Below are 16,564 nucleotides of genomic sequence, written 5' to 3' on the forward strand. Positions count from 1 at the left end.
TTCTCAGTACTCCAACAGCTAATTCTTTCCTCTTTCAGATTGTATCTATTTTGTATTATGTTATATATTTATATTAGTTGATGAAATTGCATTTTTTCTTTATACCTTGATAAAACTTGCAAACTTCAAACATATTTCTCTATTATAAATCAAGGCAGAATATTTAAATAAATAATTATCAGTTTGAAAAGAATTTAGAAAAATAAAATCCTTGAATTAAATTGTTCTTCCCTTTGAATTTTAAGTGGGCTTTAGTCTTTATCCCTAACTGATTCCATCTTCATAGGAAGTAGAATGCCTTTTTAAGAACAAATGTATACTGTTCAAATATTTGTTGATTTAAAATAGTTTTCCAAGGGAAGTTTGCACAAGCTATTTTGGTTTATTTGCACAGGAACCTGGAGCACAAGACTTAGATATTGGTCCAAACAGGAAGCTTTATTAACTCCTTCCCTTCATTTTTACACAGGTAGGACCCTGGAAGATTATTAGAATACCTTAAAAATTAGGGACCAGATAATGAACCTATATCAGTTTTCTATGTCCAAACACATTTCCAGGTAGAGCTAAACAATAGAATTCAAAAGAAGCTAGAAACTGTTGTCATTGCATGGTTAATATTCTGATCTTCATCCTTTGGTGTATTTGTGCCCAATATCTTGGGTAATTCATAGTCCAGAACAGGAGTTCCACATGGACAGAGAAAATATAAGCATGTATGGTTATGGTTATAGTTAACTACATTATAATATAGTTATAAATATAAAATGAGTAATTTACTATCTTGTCCCCCTTCCTCTTTTTTAAAATAAACACCAAATTGATCTGCAGGAAAGGGAAAATCTGTAGCCCCAATTGATAGTTCTGAAAAGAGTACCAGTCTTACTCCCAATCTGATATTTTTCATTTTATGGTGAGCCAGGTGGATAGTGGAGAGAAATCATTCTAATAGAGCCTCAGGTTAGCATTAGGTAAGTGCTATTTTTGAGATTCTAGATTTGACTTTAATATCCTAAAAGAATGAACTATCTTCCCATAGCTGCCCATTGTTCTCCATATTTATCTCAACTATCTGAATCCCTTAAGGATGAGACTTGGTTGGTATTGGGAAAATGCCTAAATAGTTAATTCTTTTGAATGTCAAATGTGCTGAGACTTGAACCACAATTGTCTCCCAAAACGTGAAGGAAACAATAAGAGAAATTCTGGACTTGACCAGAAAAGAGACACATTATTGAAACAGAAATGATAGGAATTTTAAGTGTAGGTGACCATGTCATTGTTCATGACAGATAAGGAGAGAGATACTGGGCATTCCTTGACATGTACTAAGCTTTCAGAGCCTGAATTTCAAAGAGTCTGAAGAAAGGATTAATAACATTCTATGGCATAAAAACCTATAGGAAAAGTAAGTCTTTTTAACAATGAAAGTTACATAAATAGAAACAAAGACAGGTAAATGAACTCTGTAAAAAAGTTCATTTGTGAATAAAATGGAAATTCCAAATGAACCAAGACTTGTAGTGACTATTTAGGAGAATAAATATATTTTTAATAACCACATTGCAAATAAGAAGGATTTAAAAAGAAGAGAGCTGCTGCTTAGAACAGATGAACAATGATAATGGACGATGGAAACAGAACAGAACTATTTCATTTCTGTTTTGTTTCTGTTTTCCCTACTAAAGGCAATAATAATAATAATACAAAATGACAAAAAACAAAAATAGTAATGAAATATTTAAGGGAGTTAATACAGAGATAATTCCTTCATATAGGGAGCTTTATTATTTTTCTTTTTTTTTTTTACAAAACTTTTTATTTTTAAAACATATACACAGATAATTTGACAACATTGACCCTTGCATAGCCTTGTGTTTCAGATTTTCTCCTCCTCCCTCCCCTTCCCTCCCCTAGATGGCAAGCAATTCAATATATATTAAACATGTCAAAATATATGCTAAATCCAATATCTATAAACATATTTATAAAATTCTCTTGTTGTACAAGAGAAATCAGATCCAAAAAAAATGAGTAAGAAAACAAAATGCAAGCAAACAACAACAAAAAGAATAAGAATGTCGTGTTATGATCCACATTCAGTTCCCACAGTCTTTTCTCTGTGTGGAGATAACACTCTTCATCATAGGTCATTGAAACTGACTTCAATCATCTCATTGTTGGAAAGAAGCATATTCATCAGAATTGATTGTTGTATAATATTGATGTTGTCATGTACAATGTTCTGGTTCTGCTCATTTCACTTAGCATCAGTTCATGTAAATCTCTCCAGGTCTCTCTGAAATCATCCTCCTGATTATTTCTTATAGAACAATAATATTCCATGACATTCACTTACCATAACTTATTCAGCCATTCTCCAACTGATGGGCATCCACTTGGTTTCCAGTTTCTTGCCATTATAAAAGGGCTGCCACAAACATTTCTGCACATGTGGGTCCCTTCCTTTAAGATCTCTTTGAGATATAGAAACACTGCTGGGTCAAAGGATATGCACAGTTTGATAACTTTTTGAACATAGTTCCAAATTGCTCTCAAGAATGGCTGGGTCCATTCACAGGTTCACCAATAATATATCAGTGTCCCAATTTTCCCACATGTCCTCCAACATTCGTCCTTGTCTTTTCCTGTCATCTTGCCAAACTGAGAAGTGTGTAATGGTATCTCAGAGTTGTCTTAATTTGCATTTCTCTGATTAATAGTGATTTAGAACATCTTATATGATTAGAAATAGTTTTAATTTCTTCATTTAGAGTGTTCCAAATCACTATTGATCAGAGAAATGCAAATTAAGACAACTCTGAGATATCACTACACACCTGTCAGATTGACTTAAGATGACAGGAAAAAATAATCATGAATGTTGGAGGGGATGCGGGAAAACTGGGACACTGATGCATTTTTGGTGGATTTGTGAACGAATCCAACCATTCTGGAAAGCAATCTGGAATTATGCCCAAAAAGTTATCAAACTGTGCATACCCTTTGATCCAGCAGTGTTTCTATTGGGCTTATACCCCAAAGAGATACTAAAAAAGGGAAAGGGACCTGTATGTGCCAAAATGTTTGTAGCAGCCCTGTTTGTAGTGGCTAGAAACTGGAAAATGGATGGATGCCCATCAATTGGAGAATGGCTGGGTAAATTGTGGTATATGAATGTTATGGAATATTATTGCTCTGTAAGGAATGACCAGCAGGATGAATACAGAGAGGCTTGGAGAGACCTACATGGACTGATGCTAAGTGAGATGAGCAGAACCAGGAGATCATTATACACTTCGACAACGATATTGTATGAGGATGTATTCTGATGGAAGTGGATTTCTATGACAAAGAGATCTAACTGAGTTTCAATGGATAAATGATGGACAGAAACAACTACACCCAAAGAAGGAACACTGGGAAATGAATGTGAACTATTTGCATTTTTGATTTTCTTCCCTAGTTATTTTTACCTTCTGAATCCAATTCTCCCTGTGCAACAGGAGAACTGTTCCGGTTCTGCAAATATGTATTGTATCTAGGATATACTTTAACATATTTAACATATATAGGACTGCTTGCCATCTTGGGGGGGGGTGGAGGGAGGGAGGGGAAAAAACGAAACATAAGCGAGTGCAAGGGATAATGTTGTAAAAAAATTATCCTGGCATGGATTCTGTCAATACAAAGTTATTATTAAATAAAATAAAATTTAAATTAAAAAAAATTCTTCATTTAAAAATTGTCTGATTGTATCCTTTGATCATTTATCAATTGGAGAATGGCTTGGATTCTTAAAATGTGAGTCAATTCACTAAATATTTTAGAAATGAGGCCTTTATCAATGTAAAATGATTTCCTAATTTATTGCTTTCCTTCTGATCTTTTCTTCATTAGTTTTGTTTGTACAAAAACTTTTAAAATTTAATATAATCAAAATTATCTATCTAGTGTTCAATTATGAGTTCCAGTTCTTCTTTAGATTGCAACTTCCCTCCTCCACAGATCTGAGAGGTAAACTATCTTATGTACTTCTAATTTGTTTATAATATTAGTCTTTATGTCTAAATCATGAACCCATTTAGATCTGATCTTGGCATGTGATGTTAGGTGTGGGTCAAGCCCTAATTTCTCCCATACTAGTTTCCAATTTTCCCAGCAGTTTTTGTCAAAGAATGAGTTCTTATCCCAAAAGCTGGGGTCTTTGGATTAATCAAACACCAGATTGCTATAGTCATTGTCTATTTTGTCCTGTGACCTAACCTATTCCACTGATTGACTATGCTGTTTCTTAACCAGACCAAATGGTTTTGATGACCACTGCTTTATAATATAGTTTTAGTTCTAGCACAGCTAGGCCACCATAATTGGCATTTTCCATTAATTCCCTTGAAATTCTTGACCTTTTGTTCTTCAAAATGAACTTTGTTACTATTTTTCCTAGATCTGTAAAATGATTTCTTAGGAGTTTGATTGGTATGGCACTAAATAAGTACATTGATTTAGGTAGTATTGTCATTTTTATTATATTTGCTCAGCCTTCCCATGATGAGCATTTGATATTTTTCCAACTGATTAGGTCTGACTTTATTTGTATGGAAAGTGTTTTGTAGTTATGTTCACATAGTTCCTGACTTTCTCTTGGAAGACAGATTCCCAAATATTTTATACTATCAACAGTTATTTTAAATTGATTTTCTCTTTGTATCTCTTGCTGCTGGACTTTGTTGGTAATATATAAAAATGCTGATGATTAATATGGATTTATTTTGTATCCTGAAACTTGGCTAAAGTTGGGAAATGTTTCTAGTAGTTTTTTAGTTGATTCTCTAAGGGTCTCTAAATATACCATCATATCATCTGCAGAGAGTGATAATTTAATTTCTTCATGACCTACTCTAATTGCTCTAATCGCTTTTTCTTCTCTTATTGCCAAAGCTAACATTTCTAATACAATATTGAATAGTAATGGTGGTAGTGGGCAGCCTCATTTCATTGCTGATCTTACTGGAAATGGTTCTAGTTTGTCCCTATTACATATGATACTTGCTGATGGCTTTAAATAGATGCTACTGATCATTTTAAGGAAAAGTCTATTTATTCCTATACTCTCTAGTGTTTTTAATAGGAATGGATGTTGGATTTTATCAAATGCTTATTCTGCATCTATTGAGATAATAATATGATTTGAATGAGAAAGGAAAAAACAAGCATGCAAACAACAACAACAAAGGTGAAAATACTATGTTGTGATCTACACTCAGTCCCCATAGTCCTCTCTCTGGATGGCTCTCTCCACCACAGGTCTATTGGAATTGACCAGAGTCACCTCATTGATGAAAAAAGCCAAGTTTATCACAGATCATCAAATAATCTTATTGCCATATACAATGTTCTCTTCGTTCTACTCATTTCACTTAGCATCAGTTCATTTAAATTTTTCCCAAGACTTTTTGAAATTATCCTGCTGATTATTTCTTATAGAATAATATTCAATAACATTTATATACCATAATTTATTCAGCCATTTTCCAACTGATGGGCATCCACTCAGTTTCCGGTTCCTTGCCACTACAAAAAGGGCTGTTATAAACATTTTTGCACATGTGGGTCCTTTTCCCTTTTTTATGATCTCTTTGGGATACACCCAGTAGTGAGACTGCTGAATTGAAGGGCATGCAGTTTGATATTAGTGTTTCAGTTTCCCCACATCCCCTCCAACATTATTTTTTCCTGTCATCTTAGCCAATCTGAGAGGCATGTAATAGTACCTCAGAGTAATCTTAATTTGCATTTCTCTAATCAATAGTGATTTAGAGCATTTTTTCATATGACTAGAAATGGCTTTAATTTCATTATCTGAAGATTATCTGTTCATATCCTTTGACCATTTATCAATTTGGGGATGCTTTGTATTTTTATAAATTTTAGTCAATTCTCATATATTTTAGAAATGAAGCCTTTATCAGAAACATTGGATATAAATTTTTCCCCCAGTTTTCTGCTTCTCTGCTAATCTTGGCTGCATTAGTTTTGTTTGAACAAAATCTTTTTAATTTAATATAATCAAAATTACCTATTTTGAATTTCATAATGTTCTCTAGTACTTCTTTGGCTATAAATTCCTTCCTTCTCCACAAATCTTAGAGGTAGTCTATCCCTTGTTCCCCTAAATTGCTTATAATATTATCCTTTATGTCTAAATCATGAATCCATTTTGACCTTATCTTGGTATAGAGTGTTAGATAGGTTTTGGTCAATGCCTAATTTCTATAGACAAATGATTGATGAGAGCATGGTGTAGCTTTGAAAGAACACTGAACTCAGAGTCTCGTGTTCTACCATTTGATGGCTTTTTGATTTGGGGGAAAGTTAGAATTTCTTCTGGTCCAGACTGGGCTCAGTCCAGGCCAGTGATCAATAAATACTCTTAGACTTTCCTTATTTTTGAAGTCTTAGTTTCCTCATCTATAAAATGAAAACACAATATTCTTCAAAAGATTCTTGTGAAGATCATGTGAGATCATGTATATGGAGGCATTTCTAAAGCACTGTATAAAGGCAAGATATTTTATAAACAAAATGGAAATCTACTTTTTAAGTAACCTAGAAAATAGCATGTCATAAGCATAATATTATGAAAGAGATTTCAGTTCATTGCCTCTTTTCCTTTGAGACAAACATATTATTTCTGTAATTGAAAAACCTTCTGGATGTATTCAGATCAAACAGGTCTCCAGCAACCAATCAATCCTTCATCTTCTGTGAAAGGTATCTTGAGCAACAAAGTACTGAATTATGGAGCATGTATACAAGCTAATACCAAAGTCTTGGGCACACTGATGTAACCAAGATGGTTTAGAAGGTGTTTCCAAGCTTCTACTGCAACTAAACTTTCGGGGCTGGATGGTTGGGAAAAAGATCTCAGGGATTAGGAGTATACTTTCTTTTTTTAAAATAAGAATGATAGGATTACAGATTTAGAACCTGAAGGAGCTTCAGAGGTCATTTAATCTAAGCTTTTTATCTTTACAGATGCAAAACTGAGGCCTAGAAAAAAAGGTCACATAAGTCATAAGTGACTGGTAATGTTATATTAAAAGACTTTTTAAAAAGGATATCTGGGATTCAATCAAATGTATTTTAATCCATTTTAAGGTAAATTTAATCCAAATCTGTTTCAAGATTTCCTAATGGGGAAACTCTTGTGACTTTTAAAAAATTATTTTGCTTTTTGTCACAAGAAGTAGTTGCATTTTGGGATGAGGAAAGTTATTCAAACACTTAACAATACTTTTTTAGGAACTTGAGGGAAAGGCATGTTATAAATACAAAGCATTATTGCTATTCATGTTGTATATGCGATCTATATTTTCTGCTCAGGCTCTATCCTTGGAAATTGGGTCTTTCCATTCTTAATTATGAAGCCAAGCTAACTGAAAAACTAAATTGAAGAGTTTCCTTAATAAATTAGGAACTGAACAAAAACTAGCTATCTAGACTACTTCCCTTCCCACTTCCCACCCATCATCAGTGCAGGAACAAAGATGTTCTTATACCACCTCCTCTCCTTGGGGAGATAATCTATTCAACACTAGGGTGAGCCCTAATGTCCTTGTTAAGTTTGAGTAAATCCATAATCAGCTTGGTCTCCACTAACTCCAAGCATGACGAGACATTCTACCCTGTTTCTTACTAAGATATATCATGTCTTCTTCACTTTTCCACTTCTTACTGATTGATTGATAATCAATCAATTGATTGATTGATAATCAAGTGGTTAATATACCACTGTGAAAATTCTATTTCCTTATGGCTCCATATTGGAATATCAGTGTAGTCATAGATAAGTTATAAGTTACATCCTATACACATGCATGTGCTCATAATACTGTTTCCTTATACCAATCTGCACAGCAACCCTTCATTATCTCTCTCCTACTACTCTTTACCTTTCCATCATGCCCTCTGGAATTCCTGTTCTATTGTTAACAAACTACCCTTCGTACTAAACCCAGGACCATCCTCCAGAAATTACTTTACATATATGTTTTTATTTGCTTATATGTGTATATACTCCCACCCCCACCATCCCCATGAGGGGAATGTAAGTTTCTTATGGGCGGACAGTGTTTTGTCTACCTGGTACCTAATATATAGTGCCTGGTCCATAATAGATGCTTAATAAATGCTTTTTGAATTGAAGCCAGGTTGATAACATGTAGGTGACACAGATTGGATGTTCTCATTCTTTTCTGGCCCACTACATCTGACTGGGAAGGAGACAGCTGTCTAGTTTTCTTGCCATCTTAGAATTGTCATAGGATGGGAAAAGGAGGGAGCTCCAGACAAGACCAAGTGGAGAGGAAGCCTTGCACTTCCTCTGAATTATTATTACTATTTTAAGGCCACAAAACCCAGGAGAAGGGAAAAAAATTCAGGCTGATAAAAACATGCTCTCTGCTGAATTTCCTGTCTCCCATTTTCCAAGTCTTAGTGGGAGAAGCCAAGTCCCCCGACCTCTGAGAATAAGGTCAATTGGCTGGCTGTCAGTCTGATATCAATATTTACATTATGTTATCAGGTCTGCTGAGAAAAGTAAGGTCCAAACAGATTCAGAGTGAGATTTCAGTTTTACCCTTTCTTTCTGAGCTTTGGAAATTGTGTTTCCTTCACTTTGAAAATCACAGCCCACACAGGAACCTCTCCTTTTATCTTGAAATGCTGTCTAACCCATTGTTACCCCCTGAAGTTAACCCCTCTCTTGCTCAGTTGGCAGTCAGTGCATTTGAGGTGCAAATTGATTGACATGACTTGTTACATCTGGTATTAAAGTAATCTTTTATCTCAGAGATATATCGACTTCACTTCGGTAAACAGCAAGGAAGTGCACTTTAAATGAAAATGGACATAAGTCAGCTGTGAGGAGTATCAATGGAGGACAGAAGTAGGTCAATGGGGTCTTGCTCAAAGTAACTTAGACAATGCTAGAAAAAACTGCCAAAGAAAACTGTAGGAAAGCAAGCCAGTCACCCAGAGCCAAGACTCTCCATGGGTACATTCCACACGATTATGGAAAATCTGTTATGTGCATATTGTAAAAAGAACTAAATGAAAGAGATACTTGCTCAAGCTATCTTCCTCCACCATATCTTACCTCTTTTCCAAATCATCCTCTTTTCTTGATGCTTCTTGCCATCTCCCACCATTATACCATTTCAGTCTCTCTATTGCAGCTTGCAAGGATCTGGATTTCTTGAACCTTGACTGTTGCTCGCCAGTGCCCAGCATACTGCATAGCTCATGGGAAGGGCTTTCAGAGATTTAACAAAGGTATTAATTAATTTGTGGAGCCCTTATCTTCTACATTGCATCTGGATTGTGGTCATAGAATCAAAGCTTAATGATTTTGACTGCTGAGAAAACTCTTTTCAAGGAATTCATAACTGCATGTCAACTTCAAAGAACACAGTGATAGAAAAAGGATTCTCCCAGTCATTTTAAATCCAGTTTCAACTATCACTTCTATTTAGGCATCATTTCAACTATTTCTGTAGTATATCCCTTCTGTATCAATCCAAAGTTCAAAGCGACTCCCCTAACCCACTTGAAGCTCATGCATAGTTTGTGTGCTTTGTGTTTCATTTAATCATAATACCTCATATTTTATGCAATGCTTTAAAATTTGTTTTATGGATAGTAGCACAGTGTCTGGCACATAGTAGATACTTAATGAATGCTTATTTTTTCTCTCCCTTCCTTCTTTCCTTCCTTCTTTCTTCCTTCCTCCCTCCCTTCCTCCCTCCTTTCCCTCCCTTCCTCCCTTCCTCCCCCTCTTCCTTCCTTCCTCCTTTCCTTCCCTTCTTCCCTCCCTTCCCTCCCTTTCTCACCCTCTTCCTTCTTCCCTCCCTTCCACTTCCTTCCTCTCCCTCTTCCTTCTTCCCTCCTTTCCCTCCCTTCCTCCCTCCCTTCCTCTCTTTCCTCCCTTCCTTCCCCTCTTTTTCCTTCCTCCTTTCCATCCCTTCTTCCCTCCCTTCCCTCACTTCTTCCCCCTCTTCCTTCTTTCCTCTCTTCCCTCCCTTCTTCCCTCCCTTCCCTCGCTTCCTCCCCCTCTTCTTCTTTCCTCTCTTCCTTCCTTCCTCCCTCTCTCATTCCCTCCCTCACTTCTTTCCTTCCTTCCTTCCTTCCTTCCTTCCTTCTTTCCTTCCTTCCTTCCTTCCTTCCTTCCTTCTTCCTTCCTTCCTCCTTTCCTTCCCTTCTTCCCTCCCTTCCCTCCCTTCCTCCCTTCCTCCCTTCCTCCCCCTCTTCCTTCCTTCCTTTTGTTTTTTCCTTCCTCCACAATCCATTGGTCATTATGTCCATTAATACGAAAAACCTTAGCCTTGTCTGGCTTTAAATGACAAGCTGTAGGAAGAGAGATGGGACCTGTGTTAGCATTTGGTATAAGGACCTCCTAGGTGAGACAACTTGCTCTACTCACCTTTTCTGTAATTTATAGTCTTTTATTTATTTATTTATTTTTGTAATTTATAGTCTTATACAGTTGTCTAGAAATCAAGTTACTTGACCTCAGGATCATATAGCCAGGATTTGTCAGAGGTTATAAGACTTTAACTCAGATTTTTCTACCTTTGAGGAAGATTATCTGTTCACTTTGCTATAGTTGGTTGTTTACACGAACAAAAAGTTTTTGGCAGAGCATACATGTAATACAAATGATCACTTGAAAAAGGTAAAATTTCAATAATAGTCGTAGAAACACAAATTAAAACATCTGTTACCTCTGAATATCCATAAAATTGGCAAAAAAAAAAAAAACTATGTGAGGTAAAAACTCAATGATGACAGGGCTGTGTAGACATTTATTTTTGGTGGAATTGCATGTAGATTCCTTTTGTAGGGCAATCAGGAAGTATCAAAAAAAAAAGAATCCTAACTTAAGCCTGACCTATGACCTGATCATTTCATTATTAGCAATATGTCTTCAGAGTTATGAGGAAGATACTTATTAACATTTTTAAAAGAAGTATAATTTGTAAGTTTGAAGAACTGAAAAAAAAACTCATTTGTTCTTTGACTTTCATTCTCAGAGGTCCATGACATCAGGAAGGTGACGTCATCATTTGCAAGTGAATTGGATTGAAGTGAGGGAGGACTGTGCAAAGTCACCAGGCTTACTCTCTCTTCTGGAGCCATCTGGATCCACTGACAAAATATACATCGGGATGACTGATGATGGCCCTGGATGAAGGGGGAAACCTTGGTTTTTTTCAGCTAAGGTCTTTAACAGGTTTCAGTTTGATTGAGGCAATGTCCAATCAGTGATTAAAGCTAGGTAAGAAATGAGGTAGATGGAGATCGAAAGTAAATCAACGCATACTATATTCACTTTTTTCTTTTTCTTTTCTTTTTTCTTTCATGATTTTCCCCTTTTGTTCTCATTTTTCTCTCCCAATATGATTAATATAGAAATGTGTATTTAAAAACTAATGTGCATATATAATCAGAAAAAAAAGAAAATAATAAAAAGGGAGAAAAGAAATGAGGTAGAGAATGATCTCTTTTATCTACTCAATAAAATAAAACTGGAAGGGAAAGACCCTCAGGATTTCTGGCGCAAACAAAAACAATTGCAATTTCCTCTCACTGAGCTGGGACCTTTCTTTGGTCAATCATTGAGAATCAGAGTGATTTGAGTTAAGGCACAGTCCTTAAAAAATAAATTTAGCCAGTAAACCCCAAAAGATCTTGGGAGGTTTCAGTGATCAAAATTTAGGGAAGAAAGGGAGGAGGAAGGGAAAAGAGGGAAGGAAAGGAGGGAGGGAAGGAGGGAAAGAAAGAAAGAAGAAAGAAGAAAAGGAAAGGAAAAATTAAATGTTCAGCAAATGAACCAATAATGAACTATGAGTTATCAATATAATAGACTGTCATTGAAATGATAATTTATCATAATAATTTAATAAGTTATAATCTATAATAATGTTATATGTCATTTATTATTATTCAATTATATATAATTGAATAAATAATTTATCTAGAATTTATGAGAATTTATCATTTTAATGATTATGAAAACTAAAAATTAGGAAAGATCTATGAAGAAATATGAAATAAACTAAGAGAACAATACATACTGAGTCTCCAACTATATAAGAGGGGGAAAAGTCTAATTTAGAGTTGATAGGACAAAGAAATAGCAAAGATATAAAAGGAATAACTAATACACAACAATTATGACCATACTAAATGAATTCTTAAGTATAAATGTATGTTTACTTTTTAAAAAATCTTGTTAAATACACAACAAATTTATTAAGGATTGAAAAGAATAAATAAATAGATGTATAGAATGAGTTTACATAAATATGTGTATATATGTATATATGTGAATGCATGCATTCGTATATAATTTTATTTGAGGGGGCAGGGGAGAGGAAAAAAAGCAAAAAAAAGAAAAAGAAGTTATATGAGAACTTTATTATGTATTTAAAAGGAATAGCAAGTTGTATATAATAGAATTGCAATGTCTGTGCAATCTTTTTTTTATTATACTGTTAAAGAAATACTTGTTTGATTTCATAAATTAAAAAGAAATAAAATTTTTAAAAGTCAGAATTTTTTTTAAACAGGTAATTTGCTTAGAGGTGCAAATCACCCACAGGGAATAACGAATGGTCAGACTTATTTCTCAAATTTTGAATGAAGTCATTTTTTTCCTTATTGATTTTTAATAAAGTTTCACTGATTTTTCAGACATTCTTTCACCCAGGCACTCTTACTTATATATGGATCCCTTATTTTTTTATACAAATTTTCAGCAAGTTATTTTTTTCTTTTACTCCCTACCAGTGATCACTGAAGTATTTTAGAATGGCTGACATCCTGCCATCAGACTCCTAAACTGACCCTGGCAGGGATGGATACCCTGGTCATTTTTATCCGAAGTAAGAAAGGACTTAGGCTGAAACCAATTGCTGCAGTTGCCCCAATAACCTGACACTATGATGAATTACAGCTTTTTCTTTATTACTGCAGAATCAGAGTGAAAAGGCAGAGGAGAAAATGAGGCAGTTTTCTAGTTGCTCTAGAACTGACTTCTCTGAATGTAACTTTTCCTATCAGTGCGTTTCATTGTGCTCTTCTAAAAGTATTTTGTGAACTAGCAAATTTGTGAGGAAAAAGCCTCAGAGACATAGAGAGGATCAAGTGGATGATCTGTTTTGATGTCATCTTCATGGTGCTTTTCCTCTCATGCCCTAGATTTCACGTATTAAAGTTTCATTTTAAAGTACAATTTGATCAAGGAAAAGCCACAGGAATCCAAAACAGATAAACAAGTGTATCTAAATGATTTTGATTGCATTTAATTGTGATTTTTTCCTGTATCTAAAGTAAATGGGAGTCATTTCTGTTGATCAGAAATCGAGTCTAAATGATTAGATTCTTCTCTTATTCTAGATTTGTTTGTCCTTTTCCCTCTTTCTCCCTCACTCTCCATCTCTCTTGTCTCTTCCCTGACCTCTCCTCTCTCTTTATATCTCTCTAACTTCTTCTCTTCTTTTCTGTCTTCCTCCCTCTCTTTTTTCTTCTTCTCTGTGTGATCATTAACAAGTCCACAAGTCTCTCTGTGCCTCAGTTTGTTCATCTGTAAAATGAGTATAAAAATAACAATAATATGTCAAGATAGTTATGAGTCTCGGATGTTACCATTTTATAGGAATCTAATAACAACCCTGAGAAATAGATACTATTATTATTATTATTATTCCCATTTTGGTGGTATAGCAGATAGAATGATAGACTTGAAGTCAAGAAGATCAGAATTCAATTCTGACCTCTGATACTTACTAGCTTTGTCTGCAGATGACTCAGTTTCCTCATCTGTAAAATGAGCTGAAGAAGGAAATTGCTGACCACTCTAGTATCTCTGAAAAGAAAACTCCAAATAGCGTCATCAAGAGTTAGACAACATCTCAAATGACTGAACAATAGATAACAATCTTCCAAAGAGAGTAGGTGATGTTAAAATTGACATTCTAATCTTAACTTGTGAAATACTCCCCCCTGTTCAACTGGTATTTTCTTGCAAAAGTTTTGGACTTCAAATAATGTGAAAATCTGGCCCTCAGATGCTTAGATAAAGTCTATTGGGGATTGGGGAAGAATGATCCTGAATATGCTAATCAACAAAACAGACTTTTAAAAAAAATTATTAAATCTTTTTTGCTTTTTACATCATTATTATTTCCAAAGACATCTTCCTCCTTTCTCTTCACCTCCACCACTCAAAAGCTATTCTCACAGCAATTAATAAATGTGATGGGGAGAGATATTTAGCAAAACCAGCATGTACTTGGGCTGGACTTTATCACTAAAATCAAAAATTTGTACCCATGCACTTAGCTTTTAATATCTTCATAGAGATTGTCACAGAATGATAAATTTATCCCTTTCACATAGGGAAACTATTAATGTAGCATAAATATTCACTTTAATTACACATTTCTTAGAACTCTTAAAAAAACATCTTACTGCTTTTCTTGGAATTTTATTGCCAAAAGCAAACAAAACCCCAAATACTAAGTGTCTTAACTGATCCCTCATATTGATCTTTCTGAATGTTTTGATAAATATTCATGGGCCCATCAACAATCAACAAGCATTTATTAATTCCTAATTACTATGAACTGTTAGGGTCTAGAGATACAAAGAGAACCATGATAAAGTCCTTGCTTTAGCTTATGATCTAAACGTTATTTTTGGTGGTAACATGTATGAACATTTCTATATATGCATACATGTTATTAGCACACATGCACACATATTATAGACACATACATGTGTGTGTGTATGAAAGAGAGAGAGAGAGAGAAAGAGAGAGAGAGACATAATCATATACAAAATAGGTATAATTTGGGGAATAAGTGGTGGGGAATGTAAAAGCAGCTAGGGAATCAGTAAAAGTTTCATGTAGAGGGTAGTGTTTGAATTTGGTCATGATGAAAATAAAGAATTTTATGGTTGGAGGTAAGGATGGAATGCATTTCAGCAATACAGAATAGATAATGCAAAGAAGTATGGATAAGGGATAGTATTCTATTTAAGTAGAAAAATAAAAGGCCAGTTGGCCTGGATTGTAGTATGAGAAAAGGAGATAAATGTGAAAGAATGTTGGAAAAGTGGGTTATGAATCCTTTAAAAGTCAAACAGAGGAATCAATATAATGATCACCATGATTCCAGGAGACCATGTTGAAGCATGCTATTCACCTCCTGGTATCTGATAAACTTAGGGAAAAGTCCAGGTTGTAGAAAGAGCAGTGAACTAGGGAGTGGGACTCTAGTCCTACATCTGCAGCAAACTGGGGGAAGGGTGAGCTTATTTCTTTGAGTTCAGTTTCTTCATCTGTACATTGGGAATTTGACCTTGTGGATCTCTAAGGTTCCTTTCAGCCCCTGAAAGTTTAAAATTTTTATGATTCTAGTTGGTCACACTTCATATAACTTTCCATCTACATTATACATTTGAAATTGTATTTAAAAATCCTCATGCAAAAAGCTTCTATAGTAAAATTGCAGTCTCCATAAAGAGATGCCATATTAGTGAAACATTCCTTTCCAGTCTTTATAATTTTTTATGATTCATTTTATTAAAAATTTCCCAGTTACATTTAAAAATTCCAATTTCTCTTCCTCTCATTATCCCTTTCCCCATTGAGAAGGTAAAAAATATGAAATTGATATTACATGTGAAGTCAGGAAAAACATACATTGGTCATGTTGCAAAAGAAAATAGATACACATAAAAACCAAGAAAAATTTAAAAAGTGAAAAAGAGTACACTTCAGTTTGTATGCAGAGCTCATTAGTTCTCTCTCTGGAGGTGGACAGCATTTTTTTTTTTTATCATGCGTCCTTTGGAATCTTCTTGATCACTGTCTTGATAAGAGTAATTAAGTCTTTCACAGCTGATCATTAGTGTTACTGTCACTCTATACAGTATTCTCCTGGTTCTGCTCACTTTACTTTGTATGAGATCATGTAAGTCTTCTGAGGTTTTTCTAAAATCATCCTGCCATTTTTTATAGTAGAGTAATATTCCATCATAATCATATGCCACAGTTTGTAGAACCACTAAATTTCTAATTCCTTGTTACCTGAAAAAGAGCCGCCCTAAAAATTTTTGTACATATATGTTTTCCCCTTATCTTTGATGGTTTTGGATTATAAACTTAGTGGTGGTATTGCTGGGTCAACAATTTTATGACCCTTTGGGCATATTTCCAAACTATTCTCCAGAGTAGTTGGACCAGTTTATAATTCCACCAAAAGTATATTGTCCCCATATTTCCACATCCCCTCTTGTATTTTCTTTTTCTGTCATGTTAAGCCATCTGATAGATGTGAGGTGGCACCTCAGAGTTGTTTTAATTTGTATTTGTCTAATGAATAGTAATTTAGATAATTTTTATGTTACTATTGACAGCTTTGATTTATTCATCTTAAAATTAACTGTTAATATCATTTGGCCATTTATCAATTGAAAAATAGCCTTGTTATAA

The sequence above is a fragment of the Antechinus flavipes genome, chromosome 5 (genome assembly GCF_016432865.1).
Source record: "Antechinus flavipes isolate AdamAnt ecotype Samford, QLD, Australia chromosome 5, AdamAnt_v2, whole genome shotgun sequence".
Taxonomy (NCBI): Eukaryota; Metazoa; Chordata; class Mammalia; order Dasyuromorphia; family Dasyuridae; genus Antechinus; species Antechinus flavipes.